This window comes from Oncorhynchus masou, unplaced genomic scaffold, assembly GCF_036934945.1.
Source record: "Oncorhynchus masou masou isolate Uvic2021 unplaced genomic scaffold, UVic_Omas_1.1 unplaced_scaffold_951, whole genome shotgun sequence".
NCBI classification, from domain to species: Eukaryota; Metazoa; Chordata; class Actinopteri; order Salmoniformes; family Salmonidae; genus Oncorhynchus; species Oncorhynchus masou.
Window position 1 is genome coordinate 121605 of NW_027016007.1, and position 26790 is coordinate 148394.

Consider the following 26790-nt stretch of genomic DNA (forward strand, 5'->3'; position numbering starts at 1 on the left):
TTTCCCTACTATTAGAGGTGACAAAACAGTCAGACAGTGTTTTCCCTACGATTAGAGCTGACAACAGTCAGACAGTGTTTTCCCTACTATTAGAGCTGACACAACAGTCAGACAGTGTTTTCCTACTATTAGAGCTGACAACAGTCAGACAGTGTTTTCCCTACTATTAGAGCTGACAACAGTCAGACAGTGTTTTCCTACTATTAGAGCTGACACAACAGTCAGACAGTGTTTTCCCTACTATTAGAGCTGACAACAGCCAGACAGTGTTTTCCCTACTATTAGAGCTGAAACAACAGTCAGACAGTGTTTTCCCCACTATTAGAGCTGACAACAGTCAGACAGTGTTTTCCCTACTATTAGAGCTGACACAACAGTCAGACAGTGTTTTCCATACTATTAGAGCTGACAACAGTCAGACAGTGTTTTCCCTACTATTAGAGCTGACACAACAGTCAGACAGTGTTTTCCCCACTATTAGAGCTGACAACAGCCAGACAGTGTTTTCCCTACTATTAGAGGTGACAAAACAGTCAGACAGTGTTTTCCCTACTATTAGAGCTGACAACAGCCAGACAGTGTTTTCCCCACTATTAGAGCTGACAACAGTCAGACAGTGTTTTCCCTACTAATAGAGCTGACAGTGAGACAGTGTTTTCCCTACTATTAGAGGTGACAAAACAGTCAGACAATGTTTTCCCTACGATTAGAGCTGACAACAGTCAGACAGTGTTTTCCCTACTATTAGAGCTGACACAACAGTCAGACAGTGTTTTCCCTACTATTAGAGCTGACAACAGTCAGACAGTGTTTTCCCTACTATTAGAGCTGACAACAGTCAGACAGTGTTTTCCCTACTATTAGAGCTGCCAACAGTCAGACAGTGTTTTCCCTACTATTAGAGCTGACAACAGTCAGACAGTGTTTTCCTACTATTAGAGCTGACAACAGTCAGACAGTGTTTTCCCCACTATTAGAGCTGACAACAGTCAGACAGTGTTTTCCCTACTATTAGAGCTGACAACAGTCAGACAGTGTTTTCCCTACTATTAGAGCTGACACAACAGTCAGACAGTGTTTTCCCTACTAATAGAGCTGACAGTGAGACAGTGTTTTCCCTACTATTAGAGGTGACAAAACAGTCAGACAGTGTTTTCCCTACTATTAGAGCTGACAACAGTCAGACAGTGTTTTCCCCACTATTAGAGCTGACACAACAGTCAGACAGTGTTTTCCCTACTATTAGAGCTGACACAACAGTCAGACAGTGTTTTCCCTACTATTAGAGCTGACAACAGTCAGACAGTGTTTTCCCCACTATTAGAGCTGACAACAGTCAGACAGTGTTTTCCCTACTATTAGAGCTGACAACAGTCAGACAGTGTTTTCCCTACTATTAGAGCTGACAACAGTCAGACAGTGTTTTCCCTACTATTAGAGCTGACAACAGTCAGACAGTGTTTTCCCTACTATTAGAGCTGACAACAGTCACACAGTGTTTTCCCTACTATTAGAGCTGACAGTCAGACAGTGTTTTCCCTACTATTAGAGCTGACACAACAGTCAGACAGTGTTTTCCCTACTATTAGAGCTGACACAACAGTCAGACAGTGTTTTCCCCACTATTAGAGCTGACACAACAGTCAGACAGTGTTTTCCCTACTATTAGAGCTGACAAAACAGTCAGACAGTGTTTTCCCTACTATTAGAGCTGACAACAGCCAGACAGTGTTTTCCCTACTATTAGAGCTGACAGTCAGACAGTGTTTTCCCTACTATTAGAGCTGACAACAGTCAGACAGTGTTTTCCCTACTATTAGAGTTGACACAACAGTCAGACAGTGCTTTCCCTACTATTAGAGCTGACAACAGCCAGACAGTGTTTTCCCTACTATTAGAGCTGACAGTCAGACAGTGTTTTCCCCACTATTAGAGCTGACAGTCAGACAGTGTTTTCCCCTACTATTAGAGCTGACAACAGTCAGACAGTGTTTTCCTACTATTAGAGCTGACAGTCAGACAGTGTTTTCCCACTATTAGAGCTGACAGTCAGACAGTGTTTTCCCTACTATTAGAGCTGACAACAGTCAGACAGTGTTTTCCCTACTATTAGAGCTGACAACAGTCAGACAGTGTTTTCCCTACTATTAGAGTTGACACAACAGTCAGACAGTGTTTTCCCTACTATTAGAGCTGACAACAGTCAGACAGTGTTTTCCCTACTATTAGAGCTGACAACAGTCAGACAGTGTTTTCCCTACTATTAGAGCTGACACAACAGTCAGACAGTGTTTTCCCTACTATTAGAGCTGACAGTCAGACAGTGTTTTCCCCACTATTAGAGCTGACAACAGTCAGACAGTGTTTTCCCCACTATTAGAGCTGACAACAGTCAGACAGTGTTTTCCCCACTATTAGAGCTGACAACAGTCAGACAGTGTTTTCCCTACTATTAGAGCTGACACAACAGTCGGACAGTGTTTTCCCCACTATTAGAGCTGACAACAGTCAGACAGTGTTTTCCCCACTATTAGAGCTGACAAAACAGTCGGACAGTGTTTTCCCTACTATTAGAGCTGACACAACAGTCAGACAGTGTTTTCCCCTACTATTAGAGCTGACAACAGTCAGACAGTGTTTTCCCTACTATTAGAGCTGACACAACAGCCAGACAGTGTTTTCCCTACTATTAGAGCTGACACAACAGTCAGACAGTGTTTTCCCTACTATTAGAGCTGACACAACAGTCAGACAGTGTTTTCCCTACTATTAGAGCTGACACAGTCAGACAGTGTTTTCCCCACTATTAGAGCTGACAACAGTCAGACAGTGTTTTCCCCACTATTAGAGCTGACACAACAGTCAGACAGTGTTTTCCCTACTATTAGAGCTGACACAACAGTCAGACAGTGTTTTCCCTACTATTAGTGCTGACAACAGTCAGACAGTGTTTTCCCTACTATTAGAGCTGACACAACAGTCGGACAGTGTTTTCCCCACTATTAGAGCTGACAACAGTCAGACAGTGTTTTCCCTACTATTAGAGCTGACAACAGTCAGACAGTGTTTTCCTACTATTAGAGCTGACAGTCAGACAGTGTTTTCCCTACTATTAGAGCTGACAACAGTCAGACAGTGTTTTCCCTACTATTAGAGCTGACAACAGTCAGACAGTGTTTTCCCCACTATTAGAGCTGACAACAGTCAGACAGTGTTTTCCCACTATTAGAGCTGACAACAGTCAGACAGTGTTTTCCCTACTATTAGAGCTGACACAACAGTCGGACAGTGTTTTCCTACTATTAGAGCTGACACAACAGCCAGACAGTGTTTTCCCTACTATTAGAGCTGACACAACAGTCAGACAGTGTTTTCCTACTATTAGAGCTGACAACAGTCAGACAGTGTTTTCCCTACTATTAGAGCTGACACAGTCAGACAGTGTTTTCCTACTATTAGAGCTGACACAACAGTCAGACAGTGTTTTCCCTACTATTAGAGCTGACACAGTCAGACAGTGTTTTCCCCACTATTAGAGCTGACAGTCAGACAGTGTTTTCCCCACTATTAGAGCTGACAACAGTCAGACAGTGTTTTCCCCACTATTAGAGCTGACACAACAGTCAGACAGTGTTTTCCCTACTATTAGAGCTGACACAACAGTCAGACAGTGTTTTCCCTACTATTAGAGCTGACACAACAGTCAGACAGTGTTTTCCCCACTATTAGAGCTGACAACAGTCAGACAGTGTTTTCCCCACTATTAGAGCTGACACAACAGTCAGACAGTGTTTTCCCTACTATTAGAGCTGACAACAGTCAGACAGTGTTTTCCCTACTATTAGTGCTGACAACAGTCAGACAGTGTTTTCCCTACTATTAGAGCTGACACAACAGTCGGACAGTGTTTTCCCCACTATTAGAGCTGACAACAGTCAGACAGTGTTTTCCCCACTATTAGAGCTGACAACAGTCAGACAGTGTTTTCCCTACTATTAGAGCTGACAACAGTCAGACAGTGTTTTCCCTACTATAACAAACAGGGTACAGGTCACGGACCTGACCAACTAAACAGCGAGAGACACACGTTTCCATACATACCTGTCCTGCCACTCCTCCTCTGCGTCTGTGTCCTTTCCTGTCCTCTCCAAACAGGCTGTTGGTCCTGTCTGAGTCCATGGTGAACAGGTTGATGTGTCCCGCGCCTGGACCTCCCCTCAGGGCCGCCAGGGGTTCAGACCCCAGCCCAGGCCGTGCAGGTCCACTTTAGGGTGAAGTCTATAGGAGTCACGTCTTTAGGAGCGAAGGTCACGTTCTCAGGGACGAACTCTCCGTCCTCCTCACCCTGTGGTTTAACAGGATGAATCAATCAAATCACATTGTCTTCGCAGTGATGGTAAACGTTAACTTCTTCGAGATAGGGGGCGTTTTTAATTTTTGGATAAAAAACGTCCCGTTTTAAACAAGATATTTTGTCAGGTGAAAAGATGCTCGACTATGCATAATTGACAGCTTTGGAAGGAAAACTCAGACGTTTCCAAACGGCAAAGATATTGTCTGAGTGCCCCAGAACTAATGCTACAGGCGAAACCAAGATGAAATTTCCCTACAGGAAATGGTCCAGATTTTAAATGCGCTGTGCTCCAATGTCTCCTTATATAGCTGACACAACAGGCTGTGAATGCAGTCAGGAATGAGCCTACACTTTCTGTCGTTTTTCCCAAGGTGTCTGCAGCATTGTGATGTATTTGTAGGCATATCATTGGAAGATTGACCATAAGAGACTACATTTACCAGGTGTCCGCCCGGTGTCCTCCGTCGAAATTATTGCTTCATCTCCAGCTGCGTGCATTTTACCATTTGGTTCAGAGGAGAAAGGCAACTGCCAGAATTATTTATTATCGAATAGATATGTGAAAAACACCTTGAGGATTGATTCTAAACAACGTTTGCCATGTTTCTGTCGATATTATGGAGTTAATTTGGAAAAAGTTTGCGTTGTAATGACTTAATTTTCAGGGTTTTTTCTTACCCAAACGTGATGAACAAAACGGAGCGATTTGTCCTACACAAATAATATTTTTGAAAAACTGAACATTTGCTATCTAACTGAGAGTCTCCTCATTGAAAACATCTGAATTTCTTCAAAGGTAAATTATTTTATTTGAATGCTTTTCTTGTTTTTGTGAAAATGTTGCCTGCTGAATGCTCGGCTTAATGCTATGCTAGCTATCAATACTCTTACACAAATGCTTGTGTAGCTATGGTTGAAAAGCATATTTTGAAAATCTGAAATGACAGTGAGGTTAACAAAAGGCTAAGCTTGAGAGCCAATATATTTATTTCATTTGCAATTTTCATGAATAGTTAACGTTGTTATGGTAATGAGCTTGAGGCTATAAATAGGATACCGGATACGGGATTGCTCGTCAGTCAAGAGGTTTTCGCCTATTTTAGGGGACTTCTGTTATAATTTAAATTGTTTTATCAAGGTAATTAGCTTCGTGATTGTTCTGTCTGACAGCGCCACCTCCCTGCCTCGGGTGACTATGGGGTGTCGGGTTACATATCCGCAGTCATTGGAGGCTCGGGAGTCCCGCCTTAATGCTCCTTCGCTGATTGGACTGTCCGTTGGGTGACTATGGGGTGTCGGGTTACATATCCGCAGTCATTGGAGGCTCGGGAGTCCCGCCTTAACGCTCCTTCGCTGATTGTTCTGTCTGTCTGACAGCGCCACCTCCCTGCCTCGGGTGACTATGGGGTGTCGGGTTACATATCCGCAGTCATTGGAGGCTCGGGAGTCCCGCAGTAACGCTCCTTCGCTGATCGGACTGTCTGTCTGACAGCGCCACCTCCCTGCCTCGGGTGACTATGGGGTGTCGGGTTACATATCCGCAGTCATTGAGGCTCGGGAGTCCCGCCCTTAACGCTCCTTCGCTGATCGGACTGTCTGTCTGACAGCGCCACCTCCCTGCCTCGGGTGACTATGGGGTGTCGGGTTACATATCCGCAGTCATTGGAGGCTCGGGAGTCCCGCCTTAACGCTCCTTTGCTGATTGGACTGTCCGTCGGGTGACTATGGGATATCGGGTTACATATCCACAGTCATTGGAGGCTGGAGTCCCTATTAACGCTCCTTCGCTGATTGGACTGTCCGTCGGGTGACTATGGGATATCGGGTTACATATCCACAGCCATTGAGGCTCGGGAGTCCCGCCTTTAACGCTCCTTCGCTGATCGGACTGTCCGTCATTTTGTGTCGGAATGGTACATCACAGGTACACAAGCTGCATGTTGATGCTAAGCTGAGAGTCTACTGCAGCGACAGGAAGTAGTTCAAATCAAATGTATTTATGTAGCCCTTCGTACATCAGCTGATATCTCAAAGTGCTGTACAGAAACCCAGCCTAAACCCCAAACAGCAAGCAATGCAGGTGTAGAAGCACGGTGGCTAGGAAAAACTCCCTAGAAAGGCCAAAACCTTGCACTGTTCTACAACAAACTACATATCGCTGCTCAGCTGAGAGTCTACTGCAGCGACAGGAAGTAGTTCTACAACAAACTACATATCACAGCTAAGCTGAGAGTCTACTGCAGTGACAGGAAGTAGTTCTACAACAAACTACATATCGCTGCTAAGCTGAGAGACTACTGCAGTGACAGGAAGTAGTTCTACAACAAACTACATATCGCTGCTAGGCTGAGAGTCTACTGCAGCGACAGGAAGTAGTTCTACAACAAACTACATATCGCTGCTAAGCTGAGAGTCTACTGCAGGGACAGGAAGTAGTTCTACAACAAACTACATATCACAGCTAAGCTGAGAGTCTACTGCAGTGACAGGAAGTAGTTCTACAACAAACTACATATCGCTGCTCAGCTGAGAGTCTACTGCAGGGACAGGAAGTAGTTCTACAACAAACTACATATCGCTGCTAAGCTGAGAGTCTACTGCAGTGACAGGAAGTAGTTCTACAACAAACTACACATCGCTGCTAAGCTGAGAGTCTACTGCAGCGACAGGAAGTAGTTCTACAACAAACTACATATCGCTGCTAAGCTGAGAGTCTACTGCAGGGACAGGAAGTAGTTCTACAACAAACTACATAGCGCTTAATATCAAAATGTAAATGTAAAAACAAACACGATTTGAAAACCAAACCTGTGATCCCGATGAACCGTTGGGAGGCGAGGCCGAGCCGAACGCCCTCGTTGCAGAATCTGGAGAAGAGAAATGACCATTTTTAGAACGATTTAAATTCCCAAGCTAAAAGGGTTAAACAGTACTTTGTGGAGAGTAGAGTCCCGTCAGTCTATACGACGCATCAGGCTTCAACGTTGCTGCTTCGACAGTCAGAGGCTGAGTGACCCACCTGCTCTCTGCTGACACAGCCTCCTCTTCACCCGGGGCCCCACCCCCTGGCCGTCCTTCCAGCCCATCTTCCTCAGTAACTCCGCCCCCATGGAGGACCTGCCAGGAGTCAACAAGGGCCGCTGAGTAGAGATATACGAGTGGTTCGGGCTGTTCTAGAATCAGTTATACCATTTAGCTCACTGAATACAAGGGGCTGTGTCAAGAGGAGTGGTTCGGCTGATCTAGAATCAGTTATACCATTTGGCCTGAGTGCCAGGGGCTGTGTCAAGAGGAGTAGTTCTGCTGATCTAGAATCAGTTATACCATTTAGCTCACTGAGTACCAGGGGCTGTGTCAAGAAGAGTAGTTCTGCTGATCTAGAATCAGTTATACCATTTAGCTCACTGAGTACCAGGGGCTGTGTCAAGAGGAGTAGTTCTGCTGATCTAGAATCAGTTATACCATTTAGCTCACTAAATACCAGGGGCTGTGTCAAGAGGAGTAGTTCTGCTGATCTAGAGTCAGTTATACCATTTAGCTCACTAAATACCAGGGGCTGTGTCAAGAAGAGTAGTTCTGCTGATCTAGAATCAGTTATACCATTTAGCTCACTGAATACCAGGGGCTGTGTCAAGAGGAGTAGTTCTGCTGATCTAGAATCAGTTATACCATTTAGCTCACTGAGTACCAGGGGCTGTGTCAAGAGGAGTAGTTCTGCTGATCTAGAATCAGTTATACCATTTAGCTCACTGAGTACCAGGGGCTGTGTCAAGAGGAGTAGTTCTGCTGATCTAGAATCAGTTATACCATTTAGCTCACTGAGTACCAGGGGCTGTGTCAAGAGTCACAGAGTAGTTCTGCTGATCTAGAATCAGTTATACCATTTAGCTCACTGAGTACCAGGGGCTGTGTCAAGAAGAGTAGTTCTGCTGATCTAGAATCAGTTATACCATTTAGCTCACTGAGTACCAGGGGCTGTGTCAAGAGGAGTAGTTCTGCTGATCTAGAATCAGTTATACCATTTAGCTCACTAAATACCAGGGGCTGTGTCAAGAGGAGTAGTTCTGCTGATCTAGAGTCAGTTATACCATTTAGCTCACTAAATACCAGGGGCTGTGTCAAGAAGAGTAGTTCTGCTGATCTAGAATCAGTTATACCATTTAGCTCACTGAATACCAGGGGCTGTGTCAAGAGGAGTAGTTCTGCTGATCTAGAATCAGTTATACCATTTAGCTCACTGAGTACCAGGGGCTGTGTCAAGAGGAGTAGTTCTGCTGATCTAGAATCAGTTATACCATTTAGCTCACTGAGTACCAGGGGCTGTGTCAAGAGGAGTAGTTCTGCTGATCTAGAATCAGTTATACCATTTAGCTCACTGAGTACCAGGGGCTGTGTCAAGAGGAGTAGTTCTGCTGATCTAGAATCAGTTATACCATTTAGCTCACTGAGTACCAGGGGCTGTGTCAAGAGTCACAGAGTAGTTCTGCTGATCTAGAATCAGTTATACCATTTAGCTCACTAAATACCAGGGGCTGTGTCAAGAGGAGTAGTTCTGCTGATCTAGAATCAGTTATACCATTTAGCTCACTGAATACCTGGGGCTGTGCCAAGAGTCACAGAGTAGTTCTGCTGATCTAGAATCAGTTGTACCATTTAGCTCACTGAATACCAGGGGCTGTGTCAAGAGGAGTAGTTCTGCTGATCTAGAATCAGTTATACCATTTAGCTCACTGAGTACCAGGGGCTGTGTCAAGAGTCACAGAGTGGTTCGGCTGATCTAGAATCAGTTATACCATTTAGCTCACTGAGTGCCAGGGGCTGTGTCAAGAGGAGTAGTTCTGCTGATCTAGAATCAGTTATACCATTTAGCTCACTGAATACCAGGGGCTGTGTCAAGAGGAGTAGTTCTGCTGATCTAGAATCAGTTATACCATTTAGCTCACTGAATACCAGGGGCTGTGTCAAGAGGAGTGGTTCGGCTGATCTAGAATCAGTTATACCATTTAGCTCACTGAGTACCAGGGGCTGTGCCAAGAGTCAAAGAGTAGTTCTGCTGATCTAGAATCAGTTATACCATTTAGCTCACTGAATACCAGGGGCTGTGTCACAGGAGTGGTTCGGCTGATCTAGAATCAGTTATACCATTTAGCTCACTGAATACCAGGGGCTGTGTCAAGAGTCACAGAGTGGTTCGGCTGATCTAGAATCAGTTATACCATTTATCTCACTGAGTACCAGGGGCTGTGTCAAGAGGAGTAGTTCTGCTGATCTAGAATCAGTTATACCATTTAGCTCACTGAATACCAGGGGCTGTGATGCCAAGAGTCACAGAGTAGTTCTGCTGATCTAGAATCAGTTGTACCATTTAGCTCACTGAGTACCAGGGGCTGTGTCAAGAGGAGTAGTTCTGCTGATCTAGAATCAGTTGTACCATTTAGCTCACTGAATACCAGGGGCTGTGCCAAGAGTCACAGAGTAGTTCTGCTGATCTAGAATCAGTTATACCATTTAGCTCACTGAATACCAGGGGCTGTGTCAAGAGTCACAGAGTAGTTCTGCTGATCTAGAATCAGTTATACCATTTAGCTCACTGAGTGCCAGGGGCTGTGTCAAGAGTCACAGAGTAGTTCTGCTGATCTAGAATCAGTTGTACCATTTAGCTCACAATGAATTACTACATGGCCAGAGAGGTCCTGATTGTAGAACAGCCCTTGAGACATACAGGCCCAGAGTGACCACATCTGTTCAGCCCGGTGGATAGTTACCGAGCTGGAGCCACCAAGTCTTCCAGGACAGTGTCCCCTGGGATAGGGGCTGAAAGAGAGGTGATGGCTCTGGCCTTGTCCCTGATCTCATCCTTCCTGCCGGAGGCGAAGTCAGCTGTAGTGGTGATTTGTCTGGGGGCGATGCCGTGGTCCCCCAGATCCTGAGGAGATGGAACACATTCACATCCCATGTTGTCATGTTGGTCCACAAAGGAACCTTGTGGTGCTGACAAAGTTCTTATTTAGTCTGCGATGTGGTCTCTAGAATGTATAATGTGTTCTCTAGAATGTATAATGTGTTCTCTAGAATGTATAATGTGTTCTCTAGAATGTGTAATGTGTTCTCTAGAATGTGTAATGTGTTCTCTAGAATGTGTAATGTGTTCTCTAGAATGTATAATGTGTTCTCTAGAATGTGTAATGTGGTCTCTAGAATGTGTAATGTGTTCTCTAGAATGTATAATGTGTTCTCTAGAATGTGTAATGTGTTCTCTAGAATGTGTAATGTGTTCTCTAGAATGTATAATGTGTTCTCTAGAATGTATAATGTGTTCTCTAGAATGTATAATGTGGTCTCTAGAATGTATAATGTGGTCTCTAGAATGTGTAATGTGGTCTCTAGAATGTGTAATGTGTTCTCTAGAATGTGTAATGTGTTCTCTAGAATGTATAATGTGTTCTCTAGAATGTGTAATGTGGTCTCTAGAATGTATAATGTGGTCTCTAGAATGTGTAATGTGTTCTCTAGAATGTGTAATGTGTTCTCTAGAATGTGTAATGTGTTCTCTAGAATGTATAATGTGTTCTCTAGAATGTATAATGTGTTCTCTAGAATGTGTAATGTGTTCTCTAGAATGTATAATGTGTTCTCTAGAATGTGTAATGTGGTCTCTAGAATGTATAATGTGGTCTCTAGAATGTGTAATGTGTTCTCTAGAATGTATAATGTGTTCTCTAGAATGTGTAATCTGTTCTCTAGAATGTATAATGTGGTCTCTACAATGTATAATGTGGTCTCTACAATGTATAATGTGGTCTCTACAATGTATAATGTGGTCTCTACAATGTATAATGTGTTCTCTAGAATGTGTAATCTGTTCTCTAGAATGTATAATGTGGTCTCTAGAATGTATAATGTGTTCTCTAGAATGTATAATGTGGTCTCTAGAATGTATAATGTGTTCTCTAGAATGTATAATGTGGTCTCTAGAATGTATAATGTGTTCTCTAGAATGTATAATGTGTTCTCTAGAATGTATAATGTGGTCTCTAGAATGTATAATGTGTTCTCTAGAATGTATAATGTGGTTTCTAGAATGTATAATGTGTTCTCTAGAATGTATAATGTGTTCTCTACAATGTGTAATGTGGTCTCTACAATGTATAATGTGTTCTCTAGAATGTATAATGTGTTCTCTAGAATGTATAATGTGTTCTCTAGAATGTATGTGTTCTCTAGAATGTATAATGTGTTCTCTAGAATGTATAATGTGTTCTCTAGAATGTATAATGTGTTCTCTAGAATGTATAATGTGTTCTCTAGAATGTATAATGTGTTCTCTAGAATGTATAATGTGGTCTCTAGAATGTGTAATGTGTTCTCTAGAATGTATAATGTGTTCTCTAGAATGTATAATGTGTTCTCTAGAATGTATAATGTGTTCTCTAGAATGTATAATGTGTTGTCTAGAATGTATAATGTGTTCTCTAGAATATATAATGTGGTCTCTAGAATGTGTAATGTGTTCTCTACAATGTATAATGTGTTCTCTACAATGTATAATGTGTTCTCTACAATGTATAATGTGTTCTCTACAATGTATAATGTGTTCTCTACAATGTATAATGTGTTCTCGAGAATGTATAATGTGTTCTCTACAATGTGTAATGTGTTCTCTACAATGTGTAATGTGTTCTCTACAATGTATAATGTGGTCTCTAGAATGTATAATGTGTTCTCTAGAATGTATAATGTGTTCTCTAGAATGTATAATGTGTTCTCTAGAATGTATAATGTGTTCTCTAGAATGTATAATGTGTTCTCTACAATGTATAATGTGTTCTCTAGAATGTATAATGTGGTCTATGTGTTCTCTAGAATGTATAATGTGTTCTCTACAATGTATAATGTGTTCTCTAGAATGTATAATGTGGTCTATGTGTTCTCTAGAATGTATAATGTGTTCTCTAGAATGTATAATGTGTTCTCTAGAATGTATAATGTGTTCTCTAGAATGTATAATGTGTTCTCTAGAATGTATAATGTGTTCTCTAGAATGTATAATGTGTTCTCTACAATGTATAATGTGTTCTCTACAATGTATAATGTGTTCTCTACAATGTATAATGTGTTCTCTACAATGTATAATGTGTTCTCTACAATGTATAATGTGTTCTCTACAATGTATAATGTGTTCTCTAGAATGTATAATGTGGTCTCTAGAATGTATAATGTGTTCTCTACAATGTATAATGTGTTCTCTACAATGTATAATGTGTTCTCTACAATGTATAATGTGTTCTCTACAATGTATAATGTGTTCTCTACAATGTATAATGTGTTCTCTAGAATGTATAATGTGGTCTCTAGAATGTATAGTGTGTTCTCTAGAATGTATAATGTGGTCTCTAGAATGTATAATGTGTTCTCTAGAATGTATAATGTGTTCTCGTTCAGATTCTAGGTTCCTCCTCATCCGTGACATGAGTTGAAAGGGAAATAGTTAGTGTGACCAGTCCTTTCATGTATCCTGTTGTTGATAAGATGAGATGTTTTGTAGGCCTACCTCCTCATCCATGAAGTCCTCTGGCCTGGCATTCTGCCTGCCTGCTTTCTGCTGTCTGGATGAAACAAAGGTTGCTGGAGTCCACCCTGCAGTAGGAAACAAGTAGTGATTCATACCGTCACATATCGCAACATTTCTGTTGCACTATATTATATCAATATTTCACTCCAATTATTAATTTGTAAAAACGAGTAGAAATCAAACAGGAAGGTAGCGTTAGGTGGCGCTAGTCCAAACTCTGGTATTTTTCATCCTATAGGTTGGTCTCCATCTGTTTTTTAAATAGCGAGCCAACATGTTCTTTTCAGCACTTTCATTTCCCTGACTGATCAGAACTCATTTTCTCACCATCTCTGGCCTCTCTGCAGCAGACATACAGTGAGCAATATGTTTGGAACATCAAAGAGCAATAAAATGGCAGTACAGAATCCCCCTAGAGAATCACCCTAGAGAATCCCCCCTAGAGAAGCACCCCACGCCCTAGTGATAATATGGTATGGTGGTAATATGGTATGGTGATAATATGGTATGGTGATAATATGGTATGGTAGGGTCTCTCAGTATGGTGATAATATGGTATGGTGATAATATGGTATGGTGATAATATGGTATGGTGATAATATGGTATGGTGAGGTCTCTCAGTATAGTGATAATATGGTATGGTGATAATATGGTATGGTGATAATATGGTATGGTGAGGTCTCTCAGTATGGTAATAATATGGTATGGTGGTAATATGGTATGGTGATAATATGGTATGGTGATAATATGGTATGGTAGGGTCTCTCAGTATGGTGATAATATGGTATGGTGATAATATGGTATGGTGATAATATGGTATGGTGATAATATGGTATGGTGAGGTCTCTCAGTATAGTGATAATATGGTATGGTGATAATATGGTATGGTGATAATATGGTATGGTGAGGTCTCTCAGTATGGTAATAATATGGTATGGTGGTAATATGGTGATAATATGGTATAGTGATAATATGGTATGGTGGTAATATGGTATGGTGAGGTCTCTCAGTATGGTGATAATATGGTATAGTGATAATATGGTATGGTGATAATATGGTTTGGTGATAATATGGTATGGTGAGGTCTCTCAGTATGGTGATAATATGGTTTGGTGATAATATGGTATGGTGATAATATGGTATGATGATAATATGGTATAGTGATAATATGGTATGGTGATAATATGGTTTGGTGATAATATGGTATGGTGATAATATGGTTTGGTGATAATATGGTATGGTGATAATATGGTTTGGTGATAATATGGTTTGGTGATAATATGGTATGGTGATAATATGGTATGGTGATAATATGGTATGGTGATAATATGGTTTGGTGATAATATGGTATGGTGATAATATGGTTTGGTGATAATATGGTATGGTGATAATATGGTATGGTGATAATATGGTATGGTGGTAATATGGTATGGTGATAATATGGTATGGTGAGGTCTCTCAGTATGGTGATAATATGGTATGGTGATAATATGGTATGGTGATAATATGGTATGGTGGTAATATGGTATGGTGAGGTCTCTCAGTATGGTGATAATATGGTATGGTGATAATATGGTATGGTGATAATATGGTATGGTGGTAATATGGTATGGTGATAATATGGTATGGTGATAATATGGTATGGTGTCGTCTCTCGGAAAGAAACTGGTTAAACAACACATGATGACATTAACAGGCCTCCGTCTCTGAGTGAGTGAGACAGAGTGAGAGAGTGAGAGAGTGAGAGAGTGAGTGAGTGTGAGTGTCTGAGTGTGTGTGTCTGAGTGAGTGAGTGTGTGTGTGTCTGAGTGTGTGTGTGTCTGAGTGTGTGTGTGTGTGTGTGTGTGTGTGTGTGTGTGTGTGTGTGTGTTTGTGTGTGTGTGTCTGAGTGTGTGTGTACCAACCTTCTTTGGTGCCCACGGTGTTGAAGTACCCAGCAGAGAATCCCCCAGTGAAGGCTCCATGGAACCTCTGGTAGCGGCCCTTCTCATCCTTCACGGTCTGCTCGTGCAGCGGGACAGGCTTCCTCAGAGGCTCATCTACACACGTGATGGAAAACATCAGCAGCCCTGATATTGCAGAGTAATACTTTCTACTAGGAAAGTAGCCGGAAATACCCCCTTTTTGGAAGCACTCGACAAACAAGTGACATCAAAACGACAGCACAATACCTTTACTACATCTCTGAGTGCTGTAGACCAGAACCAGGTCGATCAGACAGACAAATTATTGCCCAAATAGGGTCGACAAACTACCCGTTTGCTCGGTGGCATGTTCCCATGTCTAAAAGATATATCCATAATCGTTCCACGGTTCTTACTAAAATCGGGCATAATTTACAAATCCCGAGAAGTTTACGAGAAAGTATAAAATCCAGTTTTCAGATGCCAATCCTACGTGGATGTCAATGATGTGGCCAGAGACAGAAGTGGAAGCGACCAGGCGGCGTCAGCGCCCACAATCTGCAGCCGAATGCTTCTCTGATGGGTTCTGGCTCCAGCTGCCCTGAGTGAACAGGGAGTACAGGAGCGAACTAGCTAGTTAGCTTGTGTGTACTAGCTAGCTGCACAAGCAACAGGGGTTAACATAACACGCTCTACCAGAGCTAGTGAGCACACCGACGCCCTGGACCAGAGCTAGTGAGCACACCGACGCCCTGGACCAGAGCTAGTGAGCACACCGACGCCCTGGACCAGAGCTAGTGAGCACACCGACGCCCTGGACCAGAGCTAGTGAGCACACCGACGCCCTGGACCAGAGCTAGTGAGCACACTGACGCCCTGGACCAGACCTAGTAAGCACACTGACGCCCTGGACCAGACCTAGTGAACACACTGATACCCTGGACCAGACCTAGAGGACACACTGATACCCTGGACCAGACCTAGAGGACACACTGATACCCTGGACCAGACCTAGTGAACACACTGATACCCTGGACCAGACCTAGTGAACACACTGATACCCTGGACCAGACCTAGTGAACACACTGATACCCTGGACCAGACCTAGTGAACACACTGATACCCTGGACCAGACCTAGTGAACACACTGATACCCTGGACCAGACCTAGAGGATCTGTTGGGGCGGGAATTGGATGGGATCCAGGGATGCTAAGAACGCATTTCATGGCTACAGAAGTGAGGGCGACGGAGCGATAGTCATTTAGACAGGTCACCTTGGTGTTCTGGGGCACAGGGACGACGGTGGTCTCCTTGAAACATGTTGGTATTACAGACTGGGTCAGGGGAAAGGTTGAAGATAAAAATTACGGAAAGCGAGATCACACAGTCGTCCAGGGTTGCGTTTAAAAAAACTGAATTTAAGACTATATTTTGTGCATTGCTCGTTAATGTAAACGAAGCCCAAATAATAGAAACAGTCTACCGATTATGGATATAACGTGACTGTACCTTCCGACGTTGGGAAAGTGTCGCTAAACATCAGGTACAGACATGTCATCTTGGCAAGTAACTAGAACTCGTCTAATTAATGAATGAATAAATGAATAAGGTCTTAGTTTGAGACGGGGTGTTCCTGTTATGATAACTATACTTACAAGTTATCAGCTCGTAAACACCACGTTAATCATTCTTTCCCTCACAATAAACTATTAAAATGACTGTAATGTCATATACAAAGTATATACCACGTTACCTTCTTCTAGCGGTTCTAATGGGGTTCCAAAAGTAACAAAATCTCCGTCGCTGTCGCTGTCGGACGCCATGTTTACTACAACTACGGAAAGTCATTCCGTTCAAAATCACGCGCAGGCGCAAACAAATCGTGAACAGCTTATTCAAACGTCAACTGAGTTTTTACTCACTGGTCCACTGCCTATTGCATTTGGTTAATAGATTAACTGAAATGTCCTGGAATGTAAATGCATTAATCGGTAGAAGAGTTGTTTTGTTTGACATATTCAAGCTATGATCCTGTAATTACAATGAAATCAGCATTCAGCGACTTGTGAAGGTTTTCTTAAGTTTGAGTGACATCTTGTGGTAACATTGCAAACAGCGTGTGTGTGTGTATGTGTGTGTATGAGAGAGAGAGCGTGTGTGTAGTGTGAATGAAAGAAATATATATACACACTGATACACTGACCAGACCTACAACACACACACACACACACACACACACACACACACAGGGACCACATGGACACACACACACACACACACACACACAGAGGAGGGCCAGACCTGTGAGTGTGTGTGTGTGTGTGTGTGTGTGACCAGTGTGTAGTGTGTGTGTGTGTGTGTGTGTGTGTGTGTGTGTGTGTGTGAACAGTGTGTGTGTGTGTGTGTGTGTGTGTGACACACTGATACCCTGTGTGTGACCTAGTGAGAGAGAGAGAGCGAGAGCTGGCGTGTGATAGTGTGTATGAAAGAAAGCCCAGGGAGTCAGTGTGTGGGTGGATGACTGATACTGGACCATCTCACGGAGTGAAATGAACGGTTTAATTCCTCCAGCATGCTGAAGAGCAAAGCAGAGGCTATCAAATGTCCAGCCAGAGAGCACAATCCTCTGTCATTTTGTTTTCTTTGAGCGCCAAATCATTGACATTCCCTGGTTCTATATAAAAGCAGATACCCTGGACCAGCGCCTAGTCCGTCACAGAAACCCATCCAGGATGAGACTCTGTTAAAAGGCCTCTGGACACCGAATAAAACTCAATCCTCCCTTCTCTCTGAAAACACAACCTCCTCCCCGTCTAAACGTTAAATCTCTGTAGGGGATAACCATGACCTAACCGCCCTGTAACAGGAGATAACCATGACCCTAACCGCCCTGTAACAGGGAGATAACTGAATTTAAGACATGACCCTAACTGCCCTGTAACAGGAGAAACATGACCCTAACTGCCCTGTAACAGGAGATAACCGTGACCCTAACTGCCCTATAAGACAGGGAGATAACCATGACCTAACCGCCCTGTAACAGGAGATAACCATGACACTAACTGCCCTGTAAGACAGGAGATAACCATGACCCTAACCGCCCTGTAACAGGAGATAACCATGACCCTAACTACCCTGTAACAGGAGATAACCATGAATCTAACTGCCCTGTAAGACAGGAGATAACCATGACCTAATACCCTGTAACAGGAGATAACCATGACCTAACCGCCCTGTAACAGGGATAACCATGACCCTAACCCTGTAACAGGAGATAACCATGACCTAACTGCCCTGTAACAGGAGATAACCATGACCCTAACTACCCTGTAACAGGAGATAACCATGACCTAACTGCCCTGTAACAGGAGATAACCATGACCCTAACCGCCCTGTAACAGGAGATAACCATGACCCTAACTGCCCTGTAACAGGAGATAACCATGACCCTAACTGCCCTGTAACAGGAGATAAACCATGACCCTAACTACCCTGTAACAGGAGATAACCATGACCCTAACTGCCCTGTAACAGGAGATAACCATGACCCTAACTGCCCTGTAACAGGAGATAACCATGACCCTAACTGCCCTGTAACAGGAGATAACCATGACCCTAACTGCCCTGTAACAGGAGATAACCATGACCCTAACTGCCCTGTAACAGGAGATAACCATGACCCTAACTGCCCTGTAACAGGAGATAACCATGACCCTAACTGCCCTGTAACAGGAGATAACCATGACCCTAACTGCCCTGTAACAGGAGATAACCATGACCCTAACTGCCCTGTAACAGGAGATAACCATGACCCTAACTGCCCTGTAACAGGAGATAACCATGACCCTAACTGCCCTGTAACAGGAGATAACCATGACCCTAACTGCCCTGTAACAGAGATAACCATGACCCTAACTGCCCTGTAACAGGAGATAACCATGACCCTAACCGCCCTGTAACAGGAGATAACCATGACCCTAACTGCCCCTGTAACAGGAGATAACCAGACCCTAAACCTGTAACAGGAGATAACCTAACTGCCCTGTAAACACAGATAACCATGACCCTAACTGCCCTGAAAACAGGAGATAACCATGACCCTAACTACCCTGTAACAGGAGATAACCATGACCCTAACTACCCTGTAACAGGAGATAACCATGACCCTAACTGCCCTGTAACAGGAGATAACCATGACCCTAACTGAACAGGAGATAACCTGTAACAGGAGATAACCATGACCCTAACTGCCCCTGTAACAGGAGATAACCATGACCCTAACTGCCCTGTAACAGGAGATAACCATGACCCTAACTGCCCTGTAACAGGAGATAACCATGACCCTAACTGCCCTGTAACAGGAGATAACCATGACCCTAACTGCCCTGTAACAGGAGATAACCATGACCCTAACTGCCCTGTAACAGGAGATAACCATGACCCTAACTGCCCTGTAACAGGAGATAACCATGACCCTAACTGCCCTGTAACAGGAGATAACCATGACCCTAACTGCCCTGTAACAGGAGATAACCATGACCCTAACTGCCCTGTAACAGGAGATAACCATGACCCTAACTGCCCTGTAACAGGAGATAACCATGACCTAACTGCCCTGTAACAGGAGATAACCATGACCCTAACTGCCCTGTAACAGGAGATAACCATGACCCTAACTGCCCTGTAACAGGAGATAACCATGACCCTAACTGCCCTGTAACAGGAGATAACCATGACCCTAACTGCCCTGTAACAGGAGATAACCATGACCCTAACTGCCCTGTAACAGGAGATAACCATGACCCTAACAGCCCTGTAACAGGAGATAACCATGACCCTAACTGCCCTGTAACAGGAGATAACCATGACCCTAACTGCCCTGTAACAGGAGATAACCATGACCCTAACTGCCCTGTAACAGGAGATAACCATGACCCTAACTGCCCTGTAACAGGAGACCATGACCTTAACTGCCCTGTAACAGGAGATAACCATGACCCTAACTGCCCTGTAACAGGAGATAACCATGACCCTAACTGCCCTGTAACAGGAGATAACCATGACCCTAACTGCCCTGTAACAGGAGATAACCATGACCCTAACCGCCCTGTAACAGGAGATAACCATGACCCTAACTGCCCTGTAACAGGAGATAACCATGACCCTAACCGCCCCCTGGAACAGGAGATAACCATGACCTAACCGCCCTGTAACAGGAGATAACCATGACCCTAACTGCCCTGTAACAGGAAATAACCATGACCCTAACCGCCCTGTAACAGGAGATAACCATGACCCCCTGTAACAGGAGATAACCATGACCCTAACTGCCCTGTAACAGGAGATAACCATGACCCTAACTGCCCTATAAGACAGGAGATAACCATGACCCTAACTGCCCTGTAACAGGAGATAAACATGACCCTAACTGCCCTGTAACAGGAGATAACCATGACCCTAACTGCCCTATAAGACAGGAGATAACCATGACCCTAACTGCCCTGTAACAGGAGATAACCATGACCCTAACTGCCCTGTAACAGGAGATAACCATGACCCTAACTGCCCTATAAGACAGGAGATAACCATGACCCTAACTGCCCTATAAGACAGGAGATAACCATGACCCTAACTGCCCTGTAACAGGAGATAACCATGACCCTAACTGCCCTGTAACAGGAGATAACTATGACCCTAACTGCCCTGTAACAGGAGATAACCATGACCCTAACTGCCCTGTAACAGGAGATAACTATGACCCTAACCGCCCTGTAACAGGAGATAACCATGACCCTAACTGCCCTATAAGACAGGAGATAACCATGACCCTAACTGCCCTATAAGACAGGAGATAACCATGACCCTAACTGCCCTGTAACAGGAGATAACCATGACCCTAACCGCCCTGTAACAGGAGATAACCATGACCCTAACCGCCCTGTAACAGGAGATAACCATGACCCTAACTGCCCTGTAACAGGAGATAACCATGACCCTAACTGCCCTGTAACAGGAGATAACCATGACCCTAACTGCCCTGTAACAGGAGATAACCATGACCCTAACTGCCCTGTAACAGGAGATAACCATGACCCTAACTGCCCTGTAACAGGAGATAACCATGACCCTAACTGCCCTGTAACAGGAGATAACCATGACCTAACTGCCCTGTAACAGGAGATAACCATGACCCTAACTGCCCTGTAAAGGAGATAACCATGACCCTAACTTGTAAGACAGGAGATAACCATGACCCTAACTGCCCTGTAAGACAGGAGATAACCATGACCCTAACTGCCCTGTAACAGGAGATAACCATGACCCTAACTGCCCTGTAACAGGAGATAACCATGACCCTAACTGCCCTGTAACAGGAGATAACCATGACCCTAACTGCCCTGTAAGACACAGATAGTCAGCATCCCAAAGGGCACCCTATTATCTATTTAGTGCACTATATCAGCCCCTTGCATGCATTCAGGTCATTTCTCTCAAACCTGCATTTTTTTACGACCATGACTCTCTTATTGTCACTGCTATAACACTGCCCTCTCCACTGTGTCCAGATGGCCTGAAGTTGATTGTGGACCGCACCATCACGAGAGGGACAGAGAGGGATGAGTTTGTCTGTGCTGCTCTCTTCTACAAGCCCAGCAGTTCCTCTGTGTCTTGTCTCATCACCGAGAAGGAGAGAGGGGGATGAGTGGGACAGCGGAGTCAATCACCACCTTCCGGAGACACCTGAAACCCCACCTCTTCAAGGAATACCTAGGATAGGATAAAGCAATCCTTCTCACCCCCCCTTAAATGATTTAGATGCACTATTGTAAAGTGGCTGTTCCACTGATGTCAGAAGGTGAATTCACCAATTTGTAAGTCGCTCTGGATAAGAGCGTCTGCTAAATGACTTAAATGTAAATGTAACAGAGAGGGATGAGTTTGTCCGTGCTGCTCTCCTCTACAAGCCCAGCAGCTCCTCTGTGTCTTGTCTCATCACCGAGAGGGACAGATCAGGAGGTCGGGTTAAACTCTGCACTCTGAACAGCTTCAGCGTCGGATGAGTCTCAAATCACAACCATTATTCGACTCTGGTCAAAAGCAGTGCACTATACAGGGAATAGGATACCATTTGGGACAGAAGAGGACAGATCCAGGGTCAGTAGTTATCTACAGGGACAGTTCCAGGATCAGTAGCTATATACAGGGACAGTTCCAGGATCAGTAGCTATCTACAGGGACAGTTCCAGGATCAGTAGCTATCTACAGGGACAGTTCCAGGGTCAGTAGTTACAGTGCCTTGCGAAAGTATTCGGCCCCCTTGAACTTTGCGACCTTTTGCCACATTTCAGGCTTCAAACATAAAGATATAAAACTGTATTTTTTTTGTGAAGAATCAACAACAAGTGGGACACAATCATGAAGTGGAACGATATTTATTGAATATTTCAAACTTTTCTAACAAATCAAAAACTGAAAAATTGAGATGCAAAATTATTCAGCCCTTTACTTTCAGTGCAGCAAACTCTCTCCAGAAGTTCAGTGAGGATCTCTGAATGATCCAATGTTGACCTAAATGACTAATGATGATAAATACAATCCACCTGTGTGTAATCAAGTCTCCGTATAAATGCACCTGCACTGTGATAGTCTCAGAGGTCCGTTAAAAGCGCAGAGAGCATCATGAAGAACAAGGAACACACCAGGCAGGTTCGAGATACTGTTGTGAAGAAGTTTAAAGCCGGATTTGATACAAAAAGATTTCCCAAGCTTTAAACATCCCAAGGAGCACTGTGCAAGCGATAATATTGAAATGGAAGGAGTATCAGACCACTGCAAATCTACCAAGACCTGGCAGTCCCTCTAAACTTGCAACCAAGAGGCCCATGATCGCTCTGGATGAACTGCAGAGATCTACAGCTGAGGTGGGAGACTCTGTCCATAGGACAACAATCAGTCGTATATTGCACAAATCTGGCCTTTATGGAAGAGTGGCAAGAAGAAAGCCATTTCTTAAAGATATCCATAAAACGTGTTGTTTAAAGTTTGCCACAAGCCACCTGGGAGACACACCAAACATGTGGAAGAAGGTGCTCTGGTCAGATGAAACCAAAATTGAACTTTTTGGCAACAATGCAAAACGTCATGTTTGGCGTAAAAGCAACACAGCTCATCACCCTGAACACAACATCCCCACTGTCAAACATGGTGGTGGCAGCATCATGGTTTGGGCCTGCTTTTTCTTCAGCAGGGACAGGAAGATGGTTAAAATTGATGGGAAGATGGATGGAGCCAAATACAGGACCATTCTGGAAGAAAACCTGATGGAGTCTGCAAAAGACCTGAGACTGGGACGGAGATTTGTCTTCCAACAAGACAATGATCCAAAACATAACGCAAAATCTACAATGGAATGGTTCAAAAATAAACATATCCAGGTGTTAGAATGGCCAAGTCAAAGTCCAGACCTGAATCCAATCGAGAATCTGTGGAAATAACTGAAAACTGCTGTTTACAAATGCTCTCCATCAAACCTCACTGAGCTCGAGCTGTTTTGCAAGGAGGAATGGGAAAAAATTCAGTCTCTCGATGTGCAAAACTGATAGAGACATACCCCAAGCGACTTACAGCTGTAATCGCAGCAAAAGGTGACGCTACAAAGTATTAACTTAAGGGGGCTGAATAATTTTGCACGCCCAATTTTTCAGTTTTTGATTTGTTAAAAAAAGTTTGAAATATTCAATAAATGTTGTTCCACTTCATGATTGTGTCCCACTTGTTGTTGATTCTTCACAAAAAAACACAGTTTTATATCTTTATGTTTGAAGCCTGAAATGTTGCAAAAGGTCGGAAAGTTCAAGGGGGACGAATACTTTTTGCAAGGCACTGTATATACAGGGACAGTTCCAGGGTCAGTAGCTATCTACAGGGTCAGTTCCAGGGTCAGTAGTTATCTACAGGGTCAGTTCCAGGGTCAGTAGCTATCTACAGGGTCAGTTCCAGGGTCAGTAGTTATCTACAGGGTCAGTTCCAGGGTCAGTAGTTATGTACAGGGACAGTTCCAGGGTCAGTAGTTATCTACAGGGACAGTTCCAGGGTCAGTAGTTATCTACAGGGTCAGTTCCAGGGTCAGTAGTTATGTACAGGGACAGTTCCAGGGTCAGTAGTTATCTACAGGGACAGTTCCAGGGTCAGTAGCTATATACAGGGACAGTTCCAGGGTCAGTAGTTATCTAGAGGGACAGTTCCAGGATCAGTAGTTATCTACAGGGACAGTTCCAGGGTCAGTAGCTATATACAGGGACAGTTCCAGGGTCAGTAGTTATCTACAGGGTCAGTTCCAGGGTCAGTAGCTATATACAGGGACAGTTCCAGGGTCAGTAGTTATCTACAGGGACAGTTCCAGGATCAGTAGTTATCTACAGGGACAGTTCCAGGGTCAGTAGCTATATACAGGGACAGTTCCAGGATCAGTAGCTATATACAGGGACAGTTCCAGGGTCAGTAGTTATCTACGTTATCTACAGGGACAGTTCCAGGATCAGTAGTTATCTACAGGGACAGTTCCAGGATCAGTAGCTATATACAGGGACAGTTCCAGGGTCAGTAGTTATCTACGTTATCTACAGGGACAGTTCCAGGGTCAGTAGTTATCTACAGGGAGAGTTCCAGGGTCAGTAGTTATATACAGGGTCAGTTCCAGGGTCAGTAGTTATCTACAGGGTCAGTTCCAGGGTCAGTAGTTATCTACAGGGTCAGTTCCAGGGTCAGTAGTTATCTACAGGGACAGTTCCAGGGTCAGTAGTTATCTACAGGGTCAGTTCCAGGGTCAGTAGTTATATACAGGGACAGTTCCAGGATCAGTAGCTATATACAGGGACAGTTCCAGGATCAGTAGCTATATACAGGGACAGTTCCAGGATCAGTAGCTATATACAGGGACAGTTCCAGGGTCAGTAGCTATATACAGGGACAGTTCCAGGATCAGTAGTTATCTACAGGGTCAGTTCCAGGGTCAGTAGTTATATACAGGGACAGTTCCAGGGTCAGTAGCTATATACAGGGACAGTTCCAGGGTCAGTAGTTATCTACGTTATCTACAGGGACAGTTCCAGGGTCAGTAGTTATATACAGGGACAGTTCCAGGGTCAGTAGTTATCTACAGGGACAGTTCCAGGGTCAGTAGCTATCTACAGGGACAGTTCCAGGGTCAGTAGTTATCTACAGGGTCAGTTCCAGGGTCAGTAGTTATCTACAGGGACAGTTCCAGGATCAGTAGTTATCTACAGGGACAGTTCCAGGGTCAGTAGTTATCTACAGGGACAGTTCCAGGGTCAGTAGTTATCTACAGGGACAGTTCCAGGATCAGTAGCTATATACAGGGACAGTTCCAGGGTCAGTAGCTATATACAGGGACAGTTCCAGGATCAGTAGCTATCTACAAGGACAGTTCCAGGGTCAGTAGCTATCTACAGGGTAAGTTCCAGGGTCAGTAGTTATCTACGTTATCTACAGGGACAGTTCCAGGGTCAGTAGCTATCTACAGGGTCAGTTCCAGGGTCAGTAGTTATAGACAGGGACAGTTCCAGGGTCAGTAGCTATATACAGGGACAGTTCCAGGGTCAGTAGTTATCTACGTTATCTACAGGGACAGTTCCAGGGTCAGTAGTTATCTACAGGGACAGTTCCAGGGTCAGTAGCTATCTACAGGGTCAGTTCCAGGGTCAGTAGCTATATACAGGGACAGTTCCAGGGTCAGTAGCTATCTACAGGGTCAGTTCCAGGGTCAGTAGCTATCTACAGGGTCAGTTCCAGGGTCAGTAGTTATATACAGGGACAGTTCCAGGGTCAGTAGCTATCTACAGGGTCAGTTCCAGGGTCAGTAGCTATCTACAGGGTCAGTTCCAGGGTCAGTAGTTATCTACAGGGACAGTTCCAGGGTCAGTAGCTATCTACAGGGTCAGTTCCAGGGTCAGTAGCTATCTACAGGGTCAGTTCCAGGGTCAGTAGTTATATACAGGGACAGTTCCAGGGTCAGTAGCTATATACAGGGACAGTTCCAGGGTCAGTAGTTATCTACGTTATCTACAGGGACAGTTCCAGGGTCAGTAGTTATCTACATGGACAGTTCCAGGGTCAGTAGTTATCTACAGTGACAGTTCCAGGGTCAGTAGTTATCTACAGGGACAGTTCCAGGGTCAGTAGTTATCTACAGTGACAGTTCCAGGGTCAGTAGCTATATACAGGGACAGTTCCAGGGTCAGTAGTTATCTACGTTATCTACAGGGACAGTTCCAGGGTCAGTAGTTATCTACAGGGACAGTTCCAGGGTCAGTAGTTATCTACAGTGACAGTTCCAGGGTCAGTAGCTATCTACAGGGTCAGTTCCAGGGTCAGTAGCTATCTACAGGGACAGTTCCAGGGTCAGTAGCTATCTACAGGGACAGTTCCAGGGTCAGTAGCTATATACAGGGACAGTTCCAGGGTCAGTAGTTATCTACAGGGACAGTTCCAGGGTCAGTAGCTATCTACAGGGACAGATCCAGGGTCAGTAGTTATCTACAGGGTCAGTTCCAGGGTCAGTAGTTATCTACAGGGACAGTTCCAGGGTCAGTAGCTATATACAGGGACAGTTCCAGGGTCAGTAGTTATCTACGTTATCTACAGGGACAGTTCCAGGGTCAGTAGTTATCTACAGGGAGAGTTCCAGGGTCAGTAGCTATATACAGGGACAGTTCCAGGGTCAGTAGTTATCTACGTTATCTACAGGGACAGTTCCAGGGTCAGTAGTTATCTACAGGGTCAGTTCCAGGGTCAGTAGCTATATACAGGGACAGTTCCAGGGTCAGTAGCTATCTACAGGGACAGTTCCAGGGTCAGTAGTTATCTACAGGGACAGTTCCAGGGTCAGTAGTTATCTACAGGGTCAGTTCCAGGGTCAGTAGCTATATACAGGGACAG

General features: G+C 44.0%; 1 pseudogene; it reads right to left on the reverse strand.

Annotated features, from left to right (window-relative positions):
- The window catches only part of LOC135538392 (G patch domain-containing protein 1-like), a 50818-nt pseudogene extending 34146 nt beyond the window's left edge, over nucleotides 1-16672 (reverse strand).
- Between the last annotated feature and the right edge of the window lie 10118 nt (nucleotides 16673-26790).